General features: G+C 39.9%; 2 protein-coding genes across 4 annotated transcripts in view; one reads left to right on the top strand and one right to left on the bottom strand.

Moving 5' to 3' along the window:
* Positions 1–8,583, bottom strand: part of FAR1 (fatty acyl-CoA reductase 1) — a 62,386-nt gene extending 53,803 nt beyond the window's left edge. The window contains exon 1 of one of the 3 annotated variants that reach the window (XM_080641067.1): positions 8,288–8,583. The gene's annotated coding sequence lies outside the window, so the exon portion shown is untranslated. Of the gene's footprint in view, positions 1–7,822; positions 8,069–8,287 lie in introns of those variants that run through there. The other 2 variants (XM_080641066.1, XM_080641068.1) reach the window with 2 other exon arrangements.
* Positions 8,584–8,803: 220 nt separating this feature from the next.
* LOC308233246 (parathyroid hormone-like) overlaps positions 8,804–22,521 on the top strand; it is a 113,485-nt gene continuing 99,767 nt past the window's right edge. The window contains exon 1 of the mRNA XM_080640138.1: positions 8,804–9,021. The gene's annotated coding sequence lies outside the window, so the exon portion shown is untranslated. The remainder of the gene's footprint in view (positions 9,022–22,521) is intronic.

Below are 22,521 nucleotides of genomic sequence, written 5' to 3'. Positions count from 1 at the left end.
AAGTCTATATATCTATTACTATGTATTAAAATAAGTTGTTGCCTAATAGTACATTAGATACTCAGTGAATTATTAACTCTAATACATCACAAGGGTTATCACTTTAAAGCAATACATCTAATACTCACTGATCTTCAATCAATGTACTGCTCTGCAGAGTCAAATGTTCCAATAGCAGCTAATTCACCTGTTCCCATCTCCTGAGGATTCTGCATATGCTAATAACCATTATTTTTACTTCATTTTATAGGTACAATCCACAAGTTTTTAAAACATATTTCTAAAAAACTTATTTAGGGCCATCCTTGAAACTAGATGGATGTTAAGATCTCTGGACTCCACTGAGAATCAATCCTTCGTCAGCCAAAATATGTCTCTAAAACCCTGTATCACACCAAGGAGTTATTTTAACACAAATGCAAACCTCAAAATACTTTACTAGATTCTTTCATCCACCAACCTTAACTATGTAAGGGCAAGATAAGTCAAAGAAATGTTTTCATTTGTCTCTGAAAAAATGGTATTTATGCATTTATTCATTCTTCTATCATATATTCTACTTCCTGTTAATTCAGAATAAATAGCAGCCATTATATAAAGTACCATACACTTATTCCAAAATCTCTGGTAAAACCATTCCTACATACTTATTAAACCGGCTATAGCTTGCTTTCACCCAAGAATCCAATTAAGAAGTGGTATATTTTTTTAAGTTAATATTTGCATAATGAGCTTTATAATTTTATCACTTAATAATAAAAAAAAAAGACTGCTTGTAAAAGGTGAGCAGTACACAGAAATAAATTTGAGTTGAATTTTAACAGTAGGCTTTCTGCCTATATATTAAAGAATGGCTCATTAAACCAGAATCCATAGGCCCCCCAAGGATATTTGAGTAGGTTCTGAGAGTCTTATTAACACCCTGAAATTATATGAAAAACTAAATGCATATTTTCTGAGGAGATAGCACAAGCTTTAAGGAGATACTCAAACAGGTTCATGACCTTTGACTACGAATCTCTGCATTATGAATATATTTTAAGATTTTATTTCCAGCCCTAGCCAGTTTGGCTCAGTGGATAGAGCATCGGCCTGCAAATTGAAGGGTCCCAGGTTTGATTCCGGTCAAGGGCACATGCCCAGGTTGTGGGCTTGATCCCCAGTAGGGGGCATGCAGGAGGCAGCCAATCAATGATTCTCTCTCATCATTGATGTTTATCTCTCTCGCTCCCTCTCCTTTCCTCTATGAAATCAATAAAAATATTTTTTTAAAATGATTTTATTTCCAATTAATATTTCTAAATATTTAAGACAATACTCCAAAACAATAAGATATAATGGTAAGAATTCATTAAATTCAAGAAGGATTGCTCATGTGACTAGCAAGAATTCCATAAAATAGATAAACTAGATATTTCAAAGTAATTCTAAAACTGTCAAATGGTTAACATTTAAATTAAATACACACACACACACCTGCCACTATTTAAAACCTCAAAATGACATACTTCAAAGCTGATCACACACACACACACACACACACACACACACACATTCTAGACAAAATGGATCCATTAAGACATGTGGTACTAAGATATTCAGAAGGCTTTTTAATGGAATGTGTCAAATAATTCACCATGGACATTCACAAAGTAGTGTGTCCTAATTTGTAATAAAGCAATTGGCTTCTTTCAAGTATGGATATAAAATCTACAGTATGTCAATAACATCTTACAGGGGTCTAAAAGATATAGAGATACAGATTTATATATAACTTACCCTATAAAGCTAAAATTACATTTTTCTACTTGTTTTCTCCATGTGATCACCCTCACCTCCCCCACTTAATGTTCTTTCTCCCTGTCTAAATCCTACTTTGATTCAGAAATAATGTCATTTCCCACTTAGAATCTCTATAACCAATTTTGACATATGATCCTCACTACATTCTATTTTATATATGCACACTCAGTCTCCCCAATTACATTATTCCTGCCCTACAGATTATTATATCTAATTTCTTTTGCCCAGCACAATATAATCTATAGTCTCCATGTGATATATATAAAAAAATTCCACTTCACTTTTTTAGCACATCTATTGTCACACTTATAGTATCTGGTAATCATTGGTAAAAATGTCTAGGGATTTGCTTCAAAATAAAATAATGGGGAAGTGAGTGGGATACAGATGAAGCAAGATTGACCACAAGTTGATAATTGTTAAAGTTACTGATATGCATATTATTGTATTTTTATGTTGGCAATTTCCCATAATACAAAGTTTTTAAAAGCTTGTCTCTTCTACTAGAAGAGAGAGCTTCTTACAGACAGGCCTAGTAGTTTTCTTCTGTGTGCACCTGACCAATAGAGAGCAGATAAATTTACTTTACAAAACGTTTTTCATTCTTTTTTTTAAATCTTTATTGTTAAAAGTATTACTTATGTCTCCTTTTTTCCCCCATTGACCCCTTCTAGCCAGCCCCTACCCCTGGCCTTCACCACCCTATTATCTGTGTCCACAGGGTATGCATATATGCATACAAGTTCTTTGGTTGATCTCCCTCCCCCGTCAACTGCCTTCCCTCTGAGATTCCACAGTCTGTTCCACCATGGTTCTTTGTCTCACATTTCATTCCTTAGGCAGAATTAGCTTTCAATGAAAGTTCAACAGCTTTCAGATGGTATTCTATTTAAATGATTCTCTTATTAATTCAGATAAAACACATTTATTCAGTCATTAACTATTTAACAGGAACCTATTTTCTCAGATATCCTGTCCTGGTAAATGCAGAATATCAAAAATAACTCACCCTCTCTAATACATTAAAAATCTAACAGTACCCTCAAAGATCCATGGCGGGAAATGGGCAGGAGGGAAGACAGGGAGATGAAGAGAAAGAAGAAATAGTAAAAAGCAATAAATACCGTTTTTAAGAAAGGGATTTATAGCATCCAGATTTTTTATTAGAAAGAGGGCAGCCCTAGCCAGTTTGGCTCAGGGGATAATAGAGCCTCGGCCTGAAGACTGAGGGTCCCAGATTCCATTCTCGTCAAGGGCAAGTACCTCAGTTGCAGGCTCCTCCCCAGCCCAGGCCCTGGTCCGGGCTGGTGAAGGAGGCAACCAATCGATGTGTTTCTCTCACATTGATATTTCTCTCAGTCTTTCCCTCTCTTATCCACTCTCTCTAAAAATCATTGGGAAAATATCCTTGGGTGAGGATTAAAAAAAGAAAGAGGGCACACAGTTTGTTCAAGATAGACAGGTCTGAAAGTTCCCCACCCCACTCCAATTTACAGATGAGGAAACTAAAGTTCAGAGAGAGGAAGTGACTTGCCTCACGTCATACATCAAGTTACTAGCAAAACCAAAATTAAAACTCAGATCTGCTGATTCACAGTACAATGTAAAATTTCTATATCACAGTATTGTTTTTCTATACTATAATATTCACTAGCTAAAGAGAATGACTATTTTATTACTAATATATACTTCAGTTCTATATTATGCCATACTGAAAAAAAAAATTGGTTAAGTAAAGAGAGGAGGTTGGGAAGAAATTGCACACAACAAATTGCTCAGATAGTTATAAATGAAGACTATATGCATATACCACACTACCTCAATTCTGAGACACAATAAATTTTAAGACATAGTATCCATTTCATAAACATTTTAAAATAAACATAGCACTGTAAATACATCTTCATTTCAAAAAATATTAAAATGTGAGCACACCTCTAAATGTAATATAATGCACTCTATAAGACACAAAAATTATATCATTTAAGAGCCATTGTCACAAAGCACAAATACACAGAGCAAGAATCCCAACTAAGGGTAACAAATAGTTACTAAATACCTAAGGCTATGTGCCATTCCTTTCAACTGTATTCAAGTAAACAAGTTCTGCTTGCCATTGTCTCATATGCATGAGTTCTGGAGTTTTTTGACAACGCAAGCTTTGACTCTCAGTTCTGTCACTTATCTTTTCAACCTTTGGAAAATTACTACTCTGAGCCCCATTCTCTTCATCTGAAAAATGGGATAGCCACCTTAAAGAACTATATGAAAATTAAACATAATAATTTAAGAAAAAGAAGTACAGTACCTAGATGAAATACTGTTTGCTCACACAATCCCTATGGGCTAAATGAAATTTAAAAACTAGAACTTAACCCGGCGGTGTGGCTCAGTGGTTGAGCATAGACCTACAAACCAGGAGGTCACGGCTGGATTCCGGGTCAGGGCATTCGGGTTGCAGGCCCAATCCCCAGGTAGGGGGTGTGCAGGAGGCAGCCAATCAATGATTCTCTCTCATCATTGATGTTTCTATCTCCCTCTCCCTTCCTCTCTGAAATCAATAAAAACGTATTTTTTTAAAAACTATAACCTATTCTTGACTTACAAAATTCCTCCCTTTCTCCTTTAGAGATTGGAATAAATCCGTACTGGATCCTAGAGCAAATCCTACTAGTTTCCTTTGGAGAAATTTGATGAGAAAAGCTCACTTTCTTGAAATCAGTCCCTTTTCTTCTTCAAATTGGGAACAGAAAACAATGACAAATTTTAAGTGTTTCAGTTTTATGCAAATTCAGCACTTTCATATTGTCTTACTGAACTGGGACTCTAAGCCCATTATAAACCCACTGAAGAGAGGAACTACAGAACATGTGGGAAGAGGAAAGAATAAAAGGCCAAAAGACAAAGTTGAAACAATTCAACTGTACTGGTTTGTTTTCTCTTTAACCTTTAATTCATTTATTAAACACAAAGAAAACAATGTTCAGAAGAGTCAAAACCCTATCTTCATGATTCAGGGTGCTTTAGTCACCTGATCCCTCAGATTAAGCACATGCTATCTTTCAACATGTAGTTTCAGGATGTTTACACTGGTAACAACCCAGACATTCAAAGATGGGAATGTGCCTACAAAGTGGCTAATATGCAGTAGGCACTGAAGTAAAGGCCATCTTTTTCTCTGACCCCAAACATAATTCAGATTAGCATTAGCCCACCCTCATATTCCCTATTTCAGTTGAATAATTTGCCCCCACTAATTACAAAAATAATAATGCTCGTTTTTTTTATTTTAAAAAATACTAAAAGTACAAGCATTTTTAAACCACCCACAATCTTACCAGCCAAAGATTAAAATATTACAAAGAGACATGCCAACATCTTTTCTATGAATTTGACCATAACTGTGATCATACCAAATTTTACATTTGTATAGAGCACTTGCCATTAAACATGATTAACTATTGACCTGTATTTTAATATCTTCATTTGGCTTTCTTGAGACTAAATTCACAATACTTTTTCCCTTACCTAACTCAATAGTTTCTTTTCAATCTTTATTCTTCTGAGTCTCTCAGCTATATAGTTTGCTGGTGACCACTTCCTCTTTCTTAAAATCCTAAGTGTCCCTAAACAGTATATTGCTCGGTGTCTACAAAAAGTCCTTCCAACGAATCTTTTTCTCTTTCTTCCCTGGCTCTCTTCTGTTAACTCATGACAGTCCTTCCAACGAATCTTTTTCTCTTTCTTCCCTGGCTCTCTTCTGTTAACTCATGACAGTCTCTAAAAAAAAATGGCTCAGACCTGACCTTTGGATTTGCTATCAACTTTGAATCTCCAGCACTTAATACAGTGCCTGACATGAAACAGATGCTCAATTAATGTTTACTGACTGGCTACGCCAATCCTGACCTTATTAGCTGTGTGATCTTGGGCAAATTAAATCTTTCTGAATCTCAGTTCCCTCATCTATAAAATAGGGATAATCAAAGGAAGACGATGCTCAGAAAGCTCAAAACAGTGGCCGGCACAAAGTAGCATCCAATAAATTATACTACTATTATCAACATAATCTAGTACAGGACACAAAAATGTTTATTATACATAGTTGAACACCAAGTCTACCTCTCAACAACCCAACTTACTTTCACCATATTCTCTTATAACTATCAAAAAAAACTTTTATGCTCTTTCCTTTACTACCTGTCTCCAATCATAAACTATTCTAATTCTTCTCTTACCATAATACAGAATCATCATTTATCAACTAAGCTACAGCAAACTTAGTTGAAGTCCACACCCTGAAATCTTCATTCAAACCTTCAATCCTCCTTTAAAGCCATTTTCCATTTGTCACTCATTATAATCCTCATGTCTTCTAATAACCCAAATCCCAACTCCTAATTCAAAGGATGGTTCAAAACTCACCTCTTCCCAGAAACCTTCCCTGAGTAACTGTAACTTCACACCACTCAGATTACTTCTCTGCTCTGAGTCGCCTCAGCACCTATGAGCACTTGGGTATTCTGTTATACTTAGAGTAAAACGTGATCAATGAATAGCATTACCAAGAAATTACTTCCACAAAATTATTTCTATATCCCAAAGAATGGCTCATTATCTATAATGCTTTGTTGATCTAGTTAATAAGGAAGCACCCTATACATACAATGAATGCCCTTTTTGGTTTCTGTCCTTGACCCTATACCCGTGGTTGGCAAACTGCGGCTAGCGAGCCACATGCGGCTCTTTGGGCCCTTGAGTGCGGCTCTTCCACAAAATACCACGGCCTGGGCAAGTCTATTTTGAAGAAGTGGCGTTAGAAGAAGTTTAGGTTTAAAAAATTTGGCTCTCAAAAGAAATTTCAATCGTTGTACTGTTGATATTTGGCTCTGTTGACTAATGAGTTTGCCGACCACTGCCCTATACTATTTTATGTTTGTCAAAAGTGCTGAACACTTCACATTCTTTTGTTATATCCTCAAGCAGAAATTATACCTCAGTGCCTATCATCTCCTCCCATTTAATTCCACTGGAAATTGGGTAGTGGGCCACTCTTTTCTTTTTTACTTCCTCTTCTCTGTCCCCAACCTCTGCCCTCACCCCACAAATAAAAAATCCAAAAGCTTGAAACAGTGATACACATGTACCATGTCTATCTTTCCTCTAAATGAAAGGAACTTTGAACCTATTTAGCTATAAAACTTCCCAAGGCTGAAAATTTTCCCAGCAAGCATGATACATAACCAAATTCTACTACATCAAAATAGTTGATGCTGTAGAATAGCAGGGTTGTACTTATATGTTAACTCTCACTTGTGTTACTGTAAGAACTCCTGCATCATTTTTATGCTAATTTTACACATGCCCAACAAGATAGTTGAGAAACTCCCCCACAGGGCAGATTTTCTAAGAGTATCTTCTGACAATGCGCTTAAACCAACGCATACTTTTTTTTTAATGTAAAGAATTAAGCGATTCTTCACTGCCATCCAATCAAAAGCAAACACTTGTGCCATTAATTCTCAGAGGGTGAGCGTGTGGGCTGCTGAAGCAAAGCAAATTAGATGAACTGAGGGGCGGGAGATCGATCAGCCTCAGCAGAGAGAGTTGTCAAGTCTCAGTGTTTAGGCCTCGATGCAGTGCAGTGAATGAACCTATGAACTTGGCTGACTGACTCCTTCCTGAGACATCTGGCTCTCCTGACTCTGCCCAAACCGAGTTATTATTTATTACTCACTCAAAAGGTCCACACCCTTCAGCTATCACACATAAACCTACCTTGTTTGCTCCTCGTATAGTTTCCCCTAACTGGCCATCTAACGCTCTCTAGTTAAGGAGCCTCTATCCACATCTCACCTAAAACCCTCTCCTCTCAGTCACCTTCCGGTTTCAGTAGGTGCCTCTTACTCCAGATCCACGTGTCCCCAATTGTCCACATCTCCTAACCTTCAAAACCCAAGCCTGCCCTCCCTTACACTCCCAGCGGATTCCCCCCCACCCTCTATCAATGCCTACTTACCAGAGGCCAACAACACTGCACAGCTCCGCACCGTCTCCTCCGGCACCCTTTTCTGAGCATCAACCTTTTCTCATCACTTTCTTCCTCCCCAGACCTGGAATCCTTCAATCACAGGCTTCTTGTGCACACCAGCCCGCTCCTCCGTTAACTACCCTGCCCCACCTTCACCACCTCTTCCCGGCCTCCCCATCCCAGGAGGCGGCCCCAGGCTCCGCAGCAGCAAACCAGGCTCCTCCCCACATCCCTGCTAGCGGTCCCCGCCCTCCGGAGGGCAGCAGCGCGCCCCAACCAGAGACCATCCGGTCAGAAGCCGGCACCCCCAGCCGGGGGCGAGGACGTGGGCGGGGCGCCGGGTGTAACCCCCGACTGGGCCGGGCCTGCCATCCCGGCGCCCGCAGCTGCGGCTCGGGCCAGGCGAGTAGGGGCCCGCACCCGGCTTCTCCCACCCGGCGTCCTGCCTCTCACCTAGATGCACAGGGTTGGGCCTCGCTTTCCCTCGGGTCGTCCGCCGATGGCTCCGCTGCCGTCGCGCTCTCCTCACTGGCTCTTCCACCACCCCCGAGCGGCTGCTGAAGAGCGGACGGGTAGCGGCACGCCCATTGGCTGCGACCTGCACTCGCGTCGGCCGGCCCCCGACCCGGACCGCGGGATGTGACTGGCTGGCGCGGCGCCACTTTTCGACGTCTTGTCCTGATTGGCTGTCTCGCGCCCCTTACCAGTAGGACCGCTCACCCGCCTCCCCGCTTTGGCCGCCCACCCCCAACCCTTTTTTTCATCCGGGAGGGAGGGGGCGGAGCGGGCGCAGGTTGGAACGCAAACGGCCAATGGAAGCGCCGAAAGAGGGTCGGGTAGGTGGGCTCTGCGGCCGACGGGGGAAAGTTCAGCCAATGGGCGTGCGCCCCACATCCCGGGCTCCGAAGCGCCTCCCCTGGCCACTCACGTTCTCGCGGGTCGCGCCCAGGGCCACGCCCGGCTGGCTGCCCGTCGCGCGGGAAGGGCGCCCACTCGAATGGTGGGGAGCCTGCGGCAAGGCTGGCGTGGGAGACCGCGGGCGGCTATTGTGGCGTGCTCTGGCACTGCCTACGTGAGGCCCGACCGCCTTCTGGCGGTGCTGGCACGGGTCCGTGAGAGCGGAGCCGTCACTCCGCGGACCCCCCTGGAACCTCCGCGGGATGCCCTTTAAAAGGAGAGAGCCGAGGGTGCGTCTCGTCCAGGCCCGAGGGATTGTGAGCCAAATCATTCCATTTCTCCAGAATAATTTCATACAAAACTTATTAGTGGCGTAAGAGTTTAGAATAATGGTTACCTTTGGAGGGATGGAAGGGGCACAAGGGAATCTAATGAGAGTTTTAAAAAGCTCCGTGTTTTGATTTGAGTGGTAGTTACAAAGATGTATACATATGTAAAAATTCATCGAGCCTTAAACTTAAGATGAGTGCATTCAAAGCACTTTGTGTCAATTTTTAATAATAAAAGGATTATGAAAATAACTGTAGTAACATTACCATAACCTTAGGCTCCATGGGACTCCATGGTATAAACAATCCCATTAGGAATCGCCTATCATTCAAAAATGACAAACAGGGGGGGGGGAGGGAAAGGGGGGGTGTGAGAATTTTAAATGAAGAAAAGCTTCTGGCACAGAGAATAACACAGATTGATACTTTAAGGATGAGCCAAGATGATTGAAAGTGATTTTTTTCTTTGAGGATTCAGTGCCTGGCCCTGTTAGTAGCACAGAAGCACCCAGGGCGCTGCACTCAGCTGAAACTACAAAAAGTTTACTGAGCTCCCTACTTTGTGGCCACGTAAGTCTGAACCCTAGAAACCTTCGTTTCCTGGCTTTTGCCCTAGAGAGGATCTCACAGTCAAAACACTCATATAGTCATTTCTGGAAGAGGGCACAGAATACAAAGCTAACACAGCTGCCTGCTACCCTCACCCTCAGGGATGAAACGTTGCCACTAGGTGAGGCAAGATGTGAGTACCTGGAACCCAGTCCCATAGCAGAATTCTGAAATAGCCAGGGTCAGGTGAAACACTCTTAGAAATAGGTCAAGAATATGCTCCCCAAACAAGACATAAGAACTCTGAACCAAATTTTAACCTGTTATAGGGCACCAGCAAAACAGTTAAAGATGATGGGATTCATATTTAGTAATTTCATCATTAAGTTGTTCAGTTCAGATAAATAGCTTTGTTTAAAGCCCTTATTCCTGAACTAGGCACATAAAATTAGATAAGAGTATTTTCCATAGAGCAAAGGGTTTAATAGGGAGACAGACATAAACGGATAATTCCAATATAATGCTGGATGGGGGAATACATATAAATAAAGTGGATATAACCCAGTCTAGGGAATGTAGGGGCATCTTCTTAGAGTACACTGTTAAGGTTTATCAGCATACCATATGTAATTAGGTACTACTTTTGGAGAATACTTTCATTGCAAATGTTTAAATTTTTGTGCAAATATCTTTTTTATTTATTATATTTTTATTGATTTCAGAGAGGGAGAGAGAGAAACATTAGTGATGAGAGAGAATCATTGGTTGGCTGTCTTGTGCACGCACCTACTGGGGATCCCACAACCCAGGCATGTGCCCTTGTCTGGAATCGAACCCGGGACCCTATTAGTCTGCAGATGGCCATATATTGGAGTCAACTCCATTGTAATTTTATTCAAATATAAAACACCTGTACTATTATAGTCTACAGTCTAAGGAGAGATATATAATAATGAAGAAATACATAGGAATAAGCACCAAAACAAATATGCTACGCATAATGTAATTATAGCTATTTATGAATGCCTCAGAATTTTATAACATCTTTAAAAACAGAAATATTGCCCTAGCCGGTTTGGCTTAGTGGATAGAGCATCGGCCTGCCGACTGAAGGATCCCAGGTTCGATTCTGGCCAAGGGCACATGCCTGCGTTGTGGGCTTGATCCCCAGAAGGGGGCGTGCAGGAGGCAGCCAATCAATGATTCTCGTCATTGGTGTTTCTATCTCTCTATCCCTCTCCCTTCCTCTCTAAAATCAATAAAAATATAAAAAAAAAATAAAAACAGAAATATTACCTCTTCCTGCTCTAAAGAAACACTTTTCTTTTATTATTATTTTAAATATATATATCTTTTTTATTTCAGAGAGGAAGGGAGAGGGAGAGAGAGATAGAAACATCAATGATGAGAAAGAATCATTGATTGGCTGCCTTCTGCACGCCCCCTACTGGGGATCAAACCGGCAACCCAGGCATGTGCCTTTGACAGGAATCGAACCCAGGACCCTTCAGTCCTCAGGCCGACGCTCTATCCACTGAGCCAAACCAGGCAGTGGTTCTCAACCTTTTTAATGCCGGGACCCTTTAATACAGTTCCTTATGTTGTGGTGACCCCGCTGCTGTAGAGCCTAAGGCCATCGGAAAACACAGATATTTACAGTACGATTCATTAACAGTAGCAAAATTACAGTTATGAAGTAGCAACGAAAATAATTTTATGGTTGGGGGTCACCACAACATAAGGAACTGTATTAAAGGGTCGCGGCATTAAAAAGGTTGAGAACCACTGAGCTAGGGCAATGCTTTTCTTTTAGCATGTATCATTTTCTAACATATTTTTCCTCAATGTCTTATTAAACACAGATCTGCTGAGGTTCTTCACTGTGTTATAAAAGAGACAGCAGGCCCAAAATACAGTCACGAAACTGATATCTAATACCTAACCTAACTAATCTCACCCTTTTGAGGGAATATAACTTTCAATCAATTAATCTGTAATTTCCTGGTCAACACTAGTGAGGCAATCTGCCCGATAGACACCCCAAAGGAAAGTGCCTTGTCTGAAATGTTGCACACTTTGCTAGAAATTTCGTTTCTCTACCCCCTACTCCCTATAAAAGGCTTTCATTCTATATAGCTCCTGGGATTTCCTTCCTGTGTGCTAGATGGGATGTTGCCTGAATCATTGAATAAAGCTAATGAGATCGTTAAATTTACTCAGTTGAATTTTTTTAACGGCTGTATCTTCACAATAACCCTATGCAAGTATTTATCTATTTATCTGAATTTCATAGAAGAAAAAATTGAGTCTCAATGGGACAAGTACCCTGCCCAATGTCACACAGCTGTTAGGTGGCCGAAGTATGATTGAACTCTAGATCTGTTTGATGGCAACCTCCTTAATCTTTCTACTATGCCACATTTGCTTCCTCTAAAACAAGATCAAGTCATTTTGACTGCTCCTTATACTTCATTGTATTCCCCACAGTGAATAGCACAGAATCTCACATATGTCTAGGGAACTCAGAGAATTAATTATTTTCACCATGCTTCTGTACTTATTTCATAACAATATAGAGTGTGAACTATTTAAAAGAAACCATTTTTCATTAAAAATGTTCTTTTTGACAAAACTAAAGGGGACACAACTTTCTTTGAGGTTGCAGTAGACAACCCATCACAACTATCTAGAATGCATCAAAGATGCTAATTTTCATAGTCTAGAGAGTTTCAGACAACTAGAGAGAGCCAAATTTCTAGTAAGGGCAGATATGCTTTGCAATTAATTTGTTGATCTCTATCTTGCCTTGTACTCAATTATGACATCCAGAATTGGTCTGCTTTAAACATATTTTTAAAGCTTGTTAAAAATAAAAACAAAAAAAGTTCTACCAAAGTTTCCAGCATTTCTATTAATACTGTGTACAGTCTGAGCAAGTACACAGGTCCCTGTGGCTTCATTCCCTCATCTCTAAAAGGAGGGTGAAACTTAATGCCCATATCCATCCTGAGTGTTTAGAGATCTGTGCAATATAAGTCTGGTTTTCACCAGGAGATGAATAATCTGACCTTCAGTTATTCAACAGCTTAATCTAGGTGGAGCTGCTATAGTCTTGGCTGTTCTAAATCTTCCTTGTGTCCTGGCCATTGACTTTCTGTTTCTAGAAAGTATATGCCACCTCAAAATATGCCACTTTGGCACAAGGATTGTTTAGAGCTAAACACATATAAAATACAACAGGTTCAAGAAGGGTATTCTAATCCCCCTTTTTCTTCCTGGAAAGAGGATATAAAAATGTCCTCCTTATACCAGGAGAGAAGACACATATGACAAGGAAAAAATTCTGAGATGTCCTAAATTAAAAGACAAGCTGGCAGAGGATAGGAGGAAGACACAAGGAAGGTTAGTCAGTTAAAAACCTGGAGGGGAAAACAACAAAAGACTGCTTATTTTCCTGAATATGTATTGAATTTTTGAATTAAATTCCAAGTGGCTGTTTCTGAGGTTATCTAGATAGAATAGCCGATGAATGAACTTCCCAAAGTATTGCCCACAATCAATCCAGAAAGAGCAAATACTTTCTTACAGACTATCTACCTATCCTAAAACTCGTTCTGCTTCACCTTTTCCTGCCCCCTCTCTATAACCAATCTAAATTCTTTCAAAACCACTTACTCATTCTATAAAAGAGCCCGGTCAACCCCAGGATGTCAGACATGTTTGCTTCTCCACCTAGCTCTACTGCTGGCAGTTTCCACTGCATACCCCAAAACCCGGTGCTTTTTCCAGCTGGCATATGGCTCGATATTGCCCTTTCTTTCAGAAAACTTTCTACTTCAAAGGTTTTGTTCAACTCATCCTTTAATGGGGAATCAAAGCCGGGAGAATCTTGTATTAAATAGACCTTTTTAAAGTAATTCTTAACCTTGATTGAGGAAAAAAAGAGAGAGAAAACTCAAGGACATGGACAACAGTGTGGTGATTTCAGGGGGGAGACGGTGGGGAGAAGTGGAAGAGGGCAAATAAATGGTGATAGAAAAAAATTAAATAAATACATTTTAAAAAAATTTAATTCTTATCTGCCTTTAGCCTCCTCATATAGTTTAGTGACTTTTTCACCATTGCCTCTCTTTGTTCAATCTAATGTAAAAGCCTGTAGGTTTCGCCATATTTTTAGGGCTTTATTTTCTTGTGAGAGCTTTCATGTCATGTAAAACATACATTTGTATACTTTTCTCCTGTTAATCTGTCTTATATCAGTTTAATTCTCAGGCCCAGCTGAAAAACCCTAAGAAGGTAGAGGTAAAATTTTGCCTCCCCTACATTCTCAACTGTCTCCTCTAGACCCTGTTTATGTTTAAAAGTGTCCTGGTGTTACCTAGCTCACAGGTGTTGGGAGGCAGAAGAACAGTATTTGTAACATTTCTTTACATATCATCTGTTATCTATTTTCCAAGCATCATTGTAAAAAGAATAAATCATCTTGCTGGCAAATTCTTTCCCACATCTGGTTAGATGATCATTTTGCCCTTCTTTGTTGAGTGGCATTGTTTTGACTTCATTATTGAGCTATAGTAACTCAGTAGAGTCCTGAGACCTGGAAGTTATTCTTTTCGTTTTCTTGTCTCCTTTCCTTTATTTTTCTTTTCCATTTTTAGGAATTTACACCCTTTGTACATGAGTCAGAACAGAGTGCTGTAGATGCCCAGAAATGGCAATTGCTAATTCGTCATATGTATTCAAATATCACAGCATGTCTAAGGTGTAAGTCACAGACTCTAACTTGCCTATTTCCTGTTCTTTGGGTGGTGGTTTTTGAGAACTGTGCTTAAAGTCTCTAAGATCAGTACCTCACACCTTTGAACTACTTGGGAAAGGCCTCCTTTCAGAAATATTTGCAAACAAAGGCCTGGAACTGGAAGAACTTCAGGCAGCAAACCACACCTATGTGTAACAGATTGTCAGTATATACAAAAGTATGGCTCTTTTTTTTTAAGTATGTCTCTTTAAGTAAGTAAAACTTATACTTGACTCAGTCCCTAATCTTATTTTTCAGAGCTCAGAAAGGGCACAAATGAGCGTTTCTCCATAAACAAAGCCATTTAATTGCTGTGATGATATTTATTAGAACAGCAAATTGTAGTGTTGTGTGTGTTTTTTTAATGAATTAGGCAAAGTTTGGCTTGAGAAGAATAGAGCACAGTAATTAAAAGTCCTGATTCTAGAAATGAACTCCTGGGTAGAATCTGAGCACTGCTATTTACTATCTTTGTGATCTTGGGCAAATTATTTATCCTCTGTGCCTCAGTTTCCCAAAGGTAAAATGGAAATGACAATTATATCACCTACCTTATAAAGGTGCAATGAAGCTGAATGAGTTAATATTTTAAAGCACCTAGCATAGTTCTGGCCCATGGTAAACCTCCTCTTAAAGGGTTACCTTTAAGGTTGTTAAATCTTAAGGAAAAAAAATAATAAAGTGCAAGATTTTCCAGAACCAATAATAATGTCTATCTTCTATTTTTGAATATATATACTAATATGCCAAACACTTTGTAGGTATTATTTCCAAACCTCACAACAAGATAGGTATTAATGTCTCCATTTTACAGATGAGGAAGTGGAAGATTGGGGAATTTAAATTGCTTAAGGGTACATAACTGAGTAATGGTTGTGGGAAGTCTAACTTAGTTTGTCTAATTCCAAAGCATATGCCCTTTCACTGTGCAACATTGTTTCCTAAATCTTCTAACCCATTTTCTCCATTTATTTATAATCCACACTATTTTAGAACTGGGCTTAAGAATCACATTGCATCACTCCTTGGCCTTTAGGCTAAGATCAAGTGTAGTATCTATTCTTATCAGTTTAATATCTGATATGTCAGCTATCGGAGGACAGTATATTAATGGATGGACCTAGAGGGTATTATGCTAAATGAAATGAGTCAGACAAAGAAAGACAAATACCAAATGATTTCATTTATATGTAGAATCTAAAAAACAAAATAAATGAACAGAACAAACAGATACAGAGAATACAGTGATGGTTGGCAGAAGGGTAAGGGGTTGGGAGCTGGGTGAAAAAACTGAAGGGATTAAAAAGTACAAGTTGGCAGTTACAAAATAGTCACAGGGATGTAAAGGACAGTATTGGGGATATAGTCAATAATGGTGTCAGGTCGGTTCTAGACTTATGGGGGGTGGAAATCACTTCATAAATTATATAAATGTCTAACCACTATTCTGTACACCTAAAACTAATGAAATATTCAATGTCAACTATAATTGAAAAAAATTTTAAATTTAACGAAAATAGGCTCATGGAAACAGAGACCAAAGGAATGGTTACCAGAAGGGAGGGGCGGGGATATGGGTGAAAAGAAGGAGAATATAGTCAATAATATTGTGATAACTCTCCACGGTGACAGGTGACTACTAGAATTAGTGGTGTGATCACATTGTAAGGGTATAAAAATGTCAAATCACTATATTGTACACCTGAAAATAATATAACCAATATAAGATTAAATTAAAAATAAGTAAATAAATTAAAAATAAAATAAGAACAAAAGCTAGAAAAATAAAATAAATAGAGCTTCTGCCTGGGGGAAAATGTCATTTTGCCTAACCCCTCTGTCCTTTCACAAATAAGTAAATGGAGATCATTAGAAGTTAAATTGCTTTCCAAAGACTACCTAATTACTTAATGACTGTTCAGTCCCTATTGAATGCCAACCAACCACTTGATGGTAAAGAAAGGAATAAACAGTTATGTATATTGCTTATCACAGTGCCTTTCACATGGTAAGTAACCAATGCAAGCTATTTTTATCATCATTCATTCATTCATTTATTAGGCATTTCTTACAAGTTTGGCACCTGAGAATAAAAAATGAACAAGATGTGATTCCTTTTGAAGCTCACACTAGCTGTCCAATCTGAAAGCCACTAACCACAGTATTGAGTACTTGAAACGTGGCAGATTGGAATGTACTGTAAGTATAAAAAACACACAAGATTTTTGAAAACACAAAAAAATAAGGTAAAATACATAATAAATTTTATGTTACATGTTGAAGTGACAATATTTGAGATATATTTGAATTAAATAAAAATATTAAAATTCTTTTCATCTGTTTCATTTTACTTTTAGAATTATTATTATTATTTTCTTGTTGTTAATCCTCACCAGAGGATATTTTTCCCATTGATTTTTAGAAAGAGTGGAAGGGAGGGAGAGAGAAACATCCATGTGAGAGAGACACATCTATTGGTTGCCTCCTGTGCACACCCCAACCCGGCCTAGGGATTGAACCTGAAACTCAGATATGTGCCCTTGAACGGGAATCGAACCCAAGACCCTTTGGTTCAAGGCCTAACATTCTATCCACGGAGCCACAATGGCCAAGGCCGTTTTATTTTTTAATGTGTCTACTAGAAAAGTTAAAATTACATGCAGCTTGTATTTCTATTGGACAGCTTTAGTCAAGATGGCAAAAAAAGATTAATGCAATAAAATGTAATTGCTGTGCCTTAGCCAGTTTGGCTCAGTGGATAGAGCATTGGCCTGTGGACTAAAGGGCCCCAGGTTCAATTCTGGTCAAGGGCAGGTACCTCAGTTTCAGGCTCAATCCCTGGCCCTGGTCAAGGCTCGTGTGGGAGGCAACCAATTAATGTGTCTCTCACATCAATGTTTCTCTCTGTCTCTTCCCCCCCTTCCACTTTCTCTAAAAATCAATGGAAAAATATCCTCTGGTGAGAGGAGAAAAGTCAATAGAATGTTTCGTGGGAGCACAGGAGAAACTGAATATGGGAGTCAAGAAAGGCTTACAGAAGAGAAAATATTTGAATCTCAAAAGACAAGTAAAAACATTGTTAGGTGAGTATTTTCTAGCCAGAAATGAGCATGCAGAATGCTACATAATCATGAAAGAGTAATCAACAAGTTGAAATATGATAGTTTGACTTTTCCAAGTCAAAGAAAAGAGGGCCAGAGTGTTAGATGAGAAGTAGTAAGAGATGAAGTTGGAAAAATACATCGAAAGATTATGAAAAGCCTTGCATGCCATGTACTATTGAAATTTTTAATGAAGGCCGGCATTGTTTTATTTGAGCTTTAGAAAGATAACTCTAGTGGCCTTATGGAGGTTGGACTGGAAGTAGGAAAAAGACTTGGGATGGGAAAATGGGAAACAAAGACAGGAGACTGAAATGGCCATAATTTGGGCGATGGGAATTCAGAGGACAGGTCCACAAAAGCTATCTCAGTACAGTAGACTGATGAGACCCAGTAATTCATGTCAGGGAAGCAAAGTAAAGAGAGACACCCAGCCCTGGTCTGGTTGCTCAGTTGATTGGAGCATCAACCCATACCACAAAAGATTGCGGGTTTGATTCCCTGTCAGGGTGCATACATGGTTTGCAGGTTTGATCCCCGGTTGGAGCACCTGCATGAGGCAGCCAATCAATGTTTCTCTCACATTGATGTTTCTCTCTCTCTCTCTCCAAAATAAATTAAAAACATATCCTCAGGTGAGGATTTAAAAAAAAAAAGAGATATCCAGTTGTACATTGCTACATAATGGCGTTTCTTTCTGTTCAACAAATATTTATTGAAGGCCTACTTTTATGTCAGGTAGTAGGTATTAGTGCTTAATGGACTTCTGGTGACAATGTCTTAATATTGTGTGTCTATATTCAAAACATTTACTGAGAGTCAGAAAAAAATAAGTAATTAAATCCATATGTAATTATTGGCCCACTAATGAAAATTTTTATTTTTATGGAATTATATCTTACTAGAGGCCCGGTGCACGAAAATTCGTGCACTCAAAGGGGGATCCCTCAGCCTGGCCTGTGCCCTCTCGCAGTCTGGGATCCCTTGGGGGATGTCCACCTGCCGGCTTAGGCCCGCTTCCCGGGGGATCGGGCCTAAGCTGGCAGACAGACATCCCTCTGGGAGCCCTCAGGGGATGTCCAACTGCAGCTTAGGCCTGCTTCCCCCAGCGGGAACAGCCCTAAGCCTCAGTCAGGCATCCTTAGAGCTGCCAAGGAGGTGGTAGAGGATCCTGCCACCACCGCTGCGCTCACAGCCATCAGCCCAGCTTGTGGGTGAGCAAAGCTCCCCCTGTGGGAGCACACTGACCACCAGGGGGCAGCTCCTGCGTTGAGCATCTGCCCCCCTGGTGGTCAGTGCATGTAATAGCGACAGATCATTCCTTGTTGTTCTGTCATTAGGGTCAATTTGCATATTACCCTTTTATTATATGGGATTATCAGGGAATTTAAGGGCCAAAAGTCTTGCGCTAAGGTGAGAGCAGGGGTTCCAAAGAGATGCCAAGATATCTAATAAGATAGCCAGTTAGAGCAGAAATCTAATCCCTGAAGGGAGAGGTCAATCCACAAATTGACAGGTATAAAGTCTGCTACTATAAAGTTTAGGACAGATGTGAAGAAACAGGAATCCTTTCATAAATTGCTTGTAAATTAATACATTGCATTTTGAAAAGAAGTTTGGCAGTTTGTAGTACAATTGAAAATGTGCATTTTATGGGGTTCAGTCATTAGATTTCTATGTCCCTGAATAGTGCTCTGTAAAGTAAACACTAAGTCCAAGCTATCTGTAGCAATAAGACAAAAATGTTGTCAGTTCACGAATTACACTCTCTGTTTTTTAAAAGTTAAGTGTTTATTTACTGTAATAATCACCCAAAAATCATGTTAATAAAAGTTTGAACAACACGTAATGAAGAGGAAACAAATATTCAGCAGCCTTGGTTTTCATTCTGGTTTATAAGAAGATGCTGGCATGTGTTATATTGACTCACTAATACATTGTATTTTCAATGTAGGGTTTAGGGAACTTTGAGTTGTAAAGTAAGGCTCTCAGTTACAACAGTTATTAAAAATGATTGACAGCCAGGTTAGAATTATGTTTGCCAGAAGAATTTGAAATTCAAGTCAAAGTTTTAGAAACTATAAAAAGTGAGAAGGGAAGGACTTAATACTTAAAATACAATGACATGAGTATTTCCCTCTTAACTCTGAAAAGTGGCAATTCAGGTTATACAGGTCTTCAAACATAGACTGATAAGGAATGTACACAGAGATTAAAGAAAAATTAATTGTTCAGGAGGGAGAGAATCAAGTTCTTTTGTTTCAACACAGTAAAAACCTAGGAGAGGCTGGATTCTAGAGTCATTGTTTATTCTAGAGTTATTGTGCCCATTTTTTCCAGAACCTGTGTTAGTAAAAGCCACACTTTTATTAAATAAGAACATCAAGGGGGCTGAAGGAATCTCACTTTTGAAACTGGTATTCATATTATTCAAGAAAATAAAAGAGATGCCAAGATATCAGAAATTGGCTTTATTGTCTTCAGCAAGTATCAGGCATTGCTAGGAGAGCTAGCTGCCAGGAGACCTATTGAGCTGGACCAACAATGAGGATAAAGGGAGGTGGGGGTGGGGGTTGGTAAGATTTCTGAAGGGAAGCCACCTGATTGTAAGATCTGAATTTGAGGCTTGCTAGTCCAGAAAGTAGACTTTGGACCCTAGAATGAGCAAGTTCTCAGAGAGTTTCGTAACTAAATTTAATGAGGTTGGTGCAATTGGCCTGAAGGTTAGTTTGATTGATTTATAACTAGGGGATAATATCTTTCTAGTGACAGTATGTCCATGTGCCCTCTTCAATGCATCCCTTTTCCCAGGACCACAGACCTTTGTAGACTGAATTGGTGATCCAAACATTGTTGGATAGGCAGGGAATTCCACCCAAAGGAGACAATTAGACCTGAGGCACATTTCAGCCAGTTCAGATCTGGGAAAATATTCCTGACCCACAGAAATACATTTCTCTTGTACTTAGACACTCTGTTAGAATTTGCTTTTCTGAACCTGCTTTATACTTACTAGTAGTGTTAACATCTTATTCAATCAGTTGTCAAAACTAAGAAATTAACATTGATATAATACTGTTAATCATGGACTTTTTCAGATTTTACCAGTTTTTCTGCTAATGTTCTTTTTCTATGTGAGGATCCAAATCAGTGTCCCACATTTCATTTAGTCATCATATTTCCTTAATCCTGTTCAGTCTATGACAGTTTCTTAGTCTCTCCTTTAACAGTTTTGAAGAGTACTGGTCAGATATTTTTTAGAATGTCCTTCAGTTTGGGTTTTTCTCAGGATTATACCAGTTTTGTGGGAAATTACCACAAAGGTGAATTGCTTCTTTTCTCATATATTATCCGGGGGTATATGATATCAACATGATTTATCATTGATAATGTTAACTTTACCATTTGGCTAAGGTAGTGCCTGCCAGTTTTCTCCTATTTTTCTTTCCCATAATCTATTTTTTTCAAGTATGTTTTTTATTGATTTCAGAGTGTGGAAGGGAGAGGAAGAGGGAGATAGAAACATCAATGATAAGAGAGGATTATTGATCCACTGCCTCCTACATGCCCCTCAGTGAGGATTGAGCCCGAAACCAGAGCATGTGCCCTGACTGGGAATAGAACTATGACCTCCTGGTTCATAGGTTAACACTCAACCACTGAGCCACACCAGCCAGGCCCCATACTCTGTTCTTTGGAAGCAAGTCACTAAATACAGCCCACACTCAAGGAGAGGGGAATTAAGGTCTACCTCTTGGAGTGAGGAGTATCTGTGAATATTGTTCTGAATTCTTCTCTAAGGAAAATTTGTTTTTTCTCCAGCACTTACCTATCTACTTACTTTTTCAATTGTTTATTTACATCAGTATGGCTCATGGATATTTATTTTATTCTTTGAGTTATAGTATTTGTTGTGCAAATTGCTCCAGCTTTGGCCAAATTTTTCTAGTTCTTTGGCCTCTTACCTCCTATTTCCCCTTATTAGAGAATTATAGTTAGAAACCAAGATTTGGGTGTGGTATGTGCTCACTGCTACTGAAGTGCCACTGCTTGTAGGCCCACTCAGTGAATGGAGCTAACGTGTGTGTGTGTGTGTGTGTGTGTGTGTGTGTGTGTGTGTGTGTGTGTTTGTGTAAATACACATATCTATATTTGTTTTTGTGTTTATCTATAGACATCCTAATATATAAAAACTCTGGGTTGTAAGGAACAGTAATGACCGAGGTTCGACCACCCAGAAGTCAGTCCTGCAGTCAGTGCTGGGTTGCTGAGGGGGCTGCGAATCAGGGCCAGAGAGAGGCCTGAAGAGAGAAGCAAGGACTGATCTGTTGCCTTGTGGCAGCTTTTGATCAGCACTTGCCTCTCTCTCCCCCAGTCTGGCCAGCAGCCAATCCATTTCTCTCCAGACCTCCACCGGGGCTGCCTTTCTGATTAAGCCCCGTTGATAGGCCCAGAGATGCTGACTGGCATAGGAACCGGCCAATCAGAACCAAATCTAAGTGAAGTTGAGGAGCCAATGGCTGCCTAGGAGGTGGAGCTTTTGACGCTGACTGACATAGAAACTGCCCAATCAGAACCAAATCTGAGTCAACTGTGAGGAGCCAGTGGCTGTCTAGGAGGCGGAGCTTTTGACGCTGACTGGCATAGAAACTGACCAATCAGAACCAAATCTGGGTCAACTGTGAGGAGCCAGTGGCTGTCTAGGAGGTGGAGCTTTTGACACTGACTGGCATAGAAACTGACCAATCAGAACCAAATTGGCCGGCAGAGGAGGGCAGTTGGGGGTGATCAGGCAGTCAGAGGCAGTTAGGGGCTTTCAGGCAGGCAGGCAGGCAAAGGGGTTAGGGGCAATCAGGCAGGCAGGCAAAGGGGTTAGGGGCAATCAGGCAGGCAGACAGAGGCAGTTAGGGGCAATCAGGCAGGCAGGCAGGTGAGCGGTTAGGAGCCAGTGGTCCCAGATTGTGAGAGGGATGTCCGACTGCTGGTTTAGGCCCAATTCCACAGGGACATACC

This window comes from Plecotus auritus (assembly GCF_963455305.1).
Source record: "Plecotus auritus genome assembly, chromosome: 9".
NCBI lineage: Eukaryota > Metazoa > Chordata > Mammalia > Chiroptera > Vespertilionidae > Plecotus > Plecotus auritus.
The sequence above is the reverse complement of the archived record's forward strand: the minus strand, read 5'-3'. Positions and strand labels throughout refer to the sequence as shown.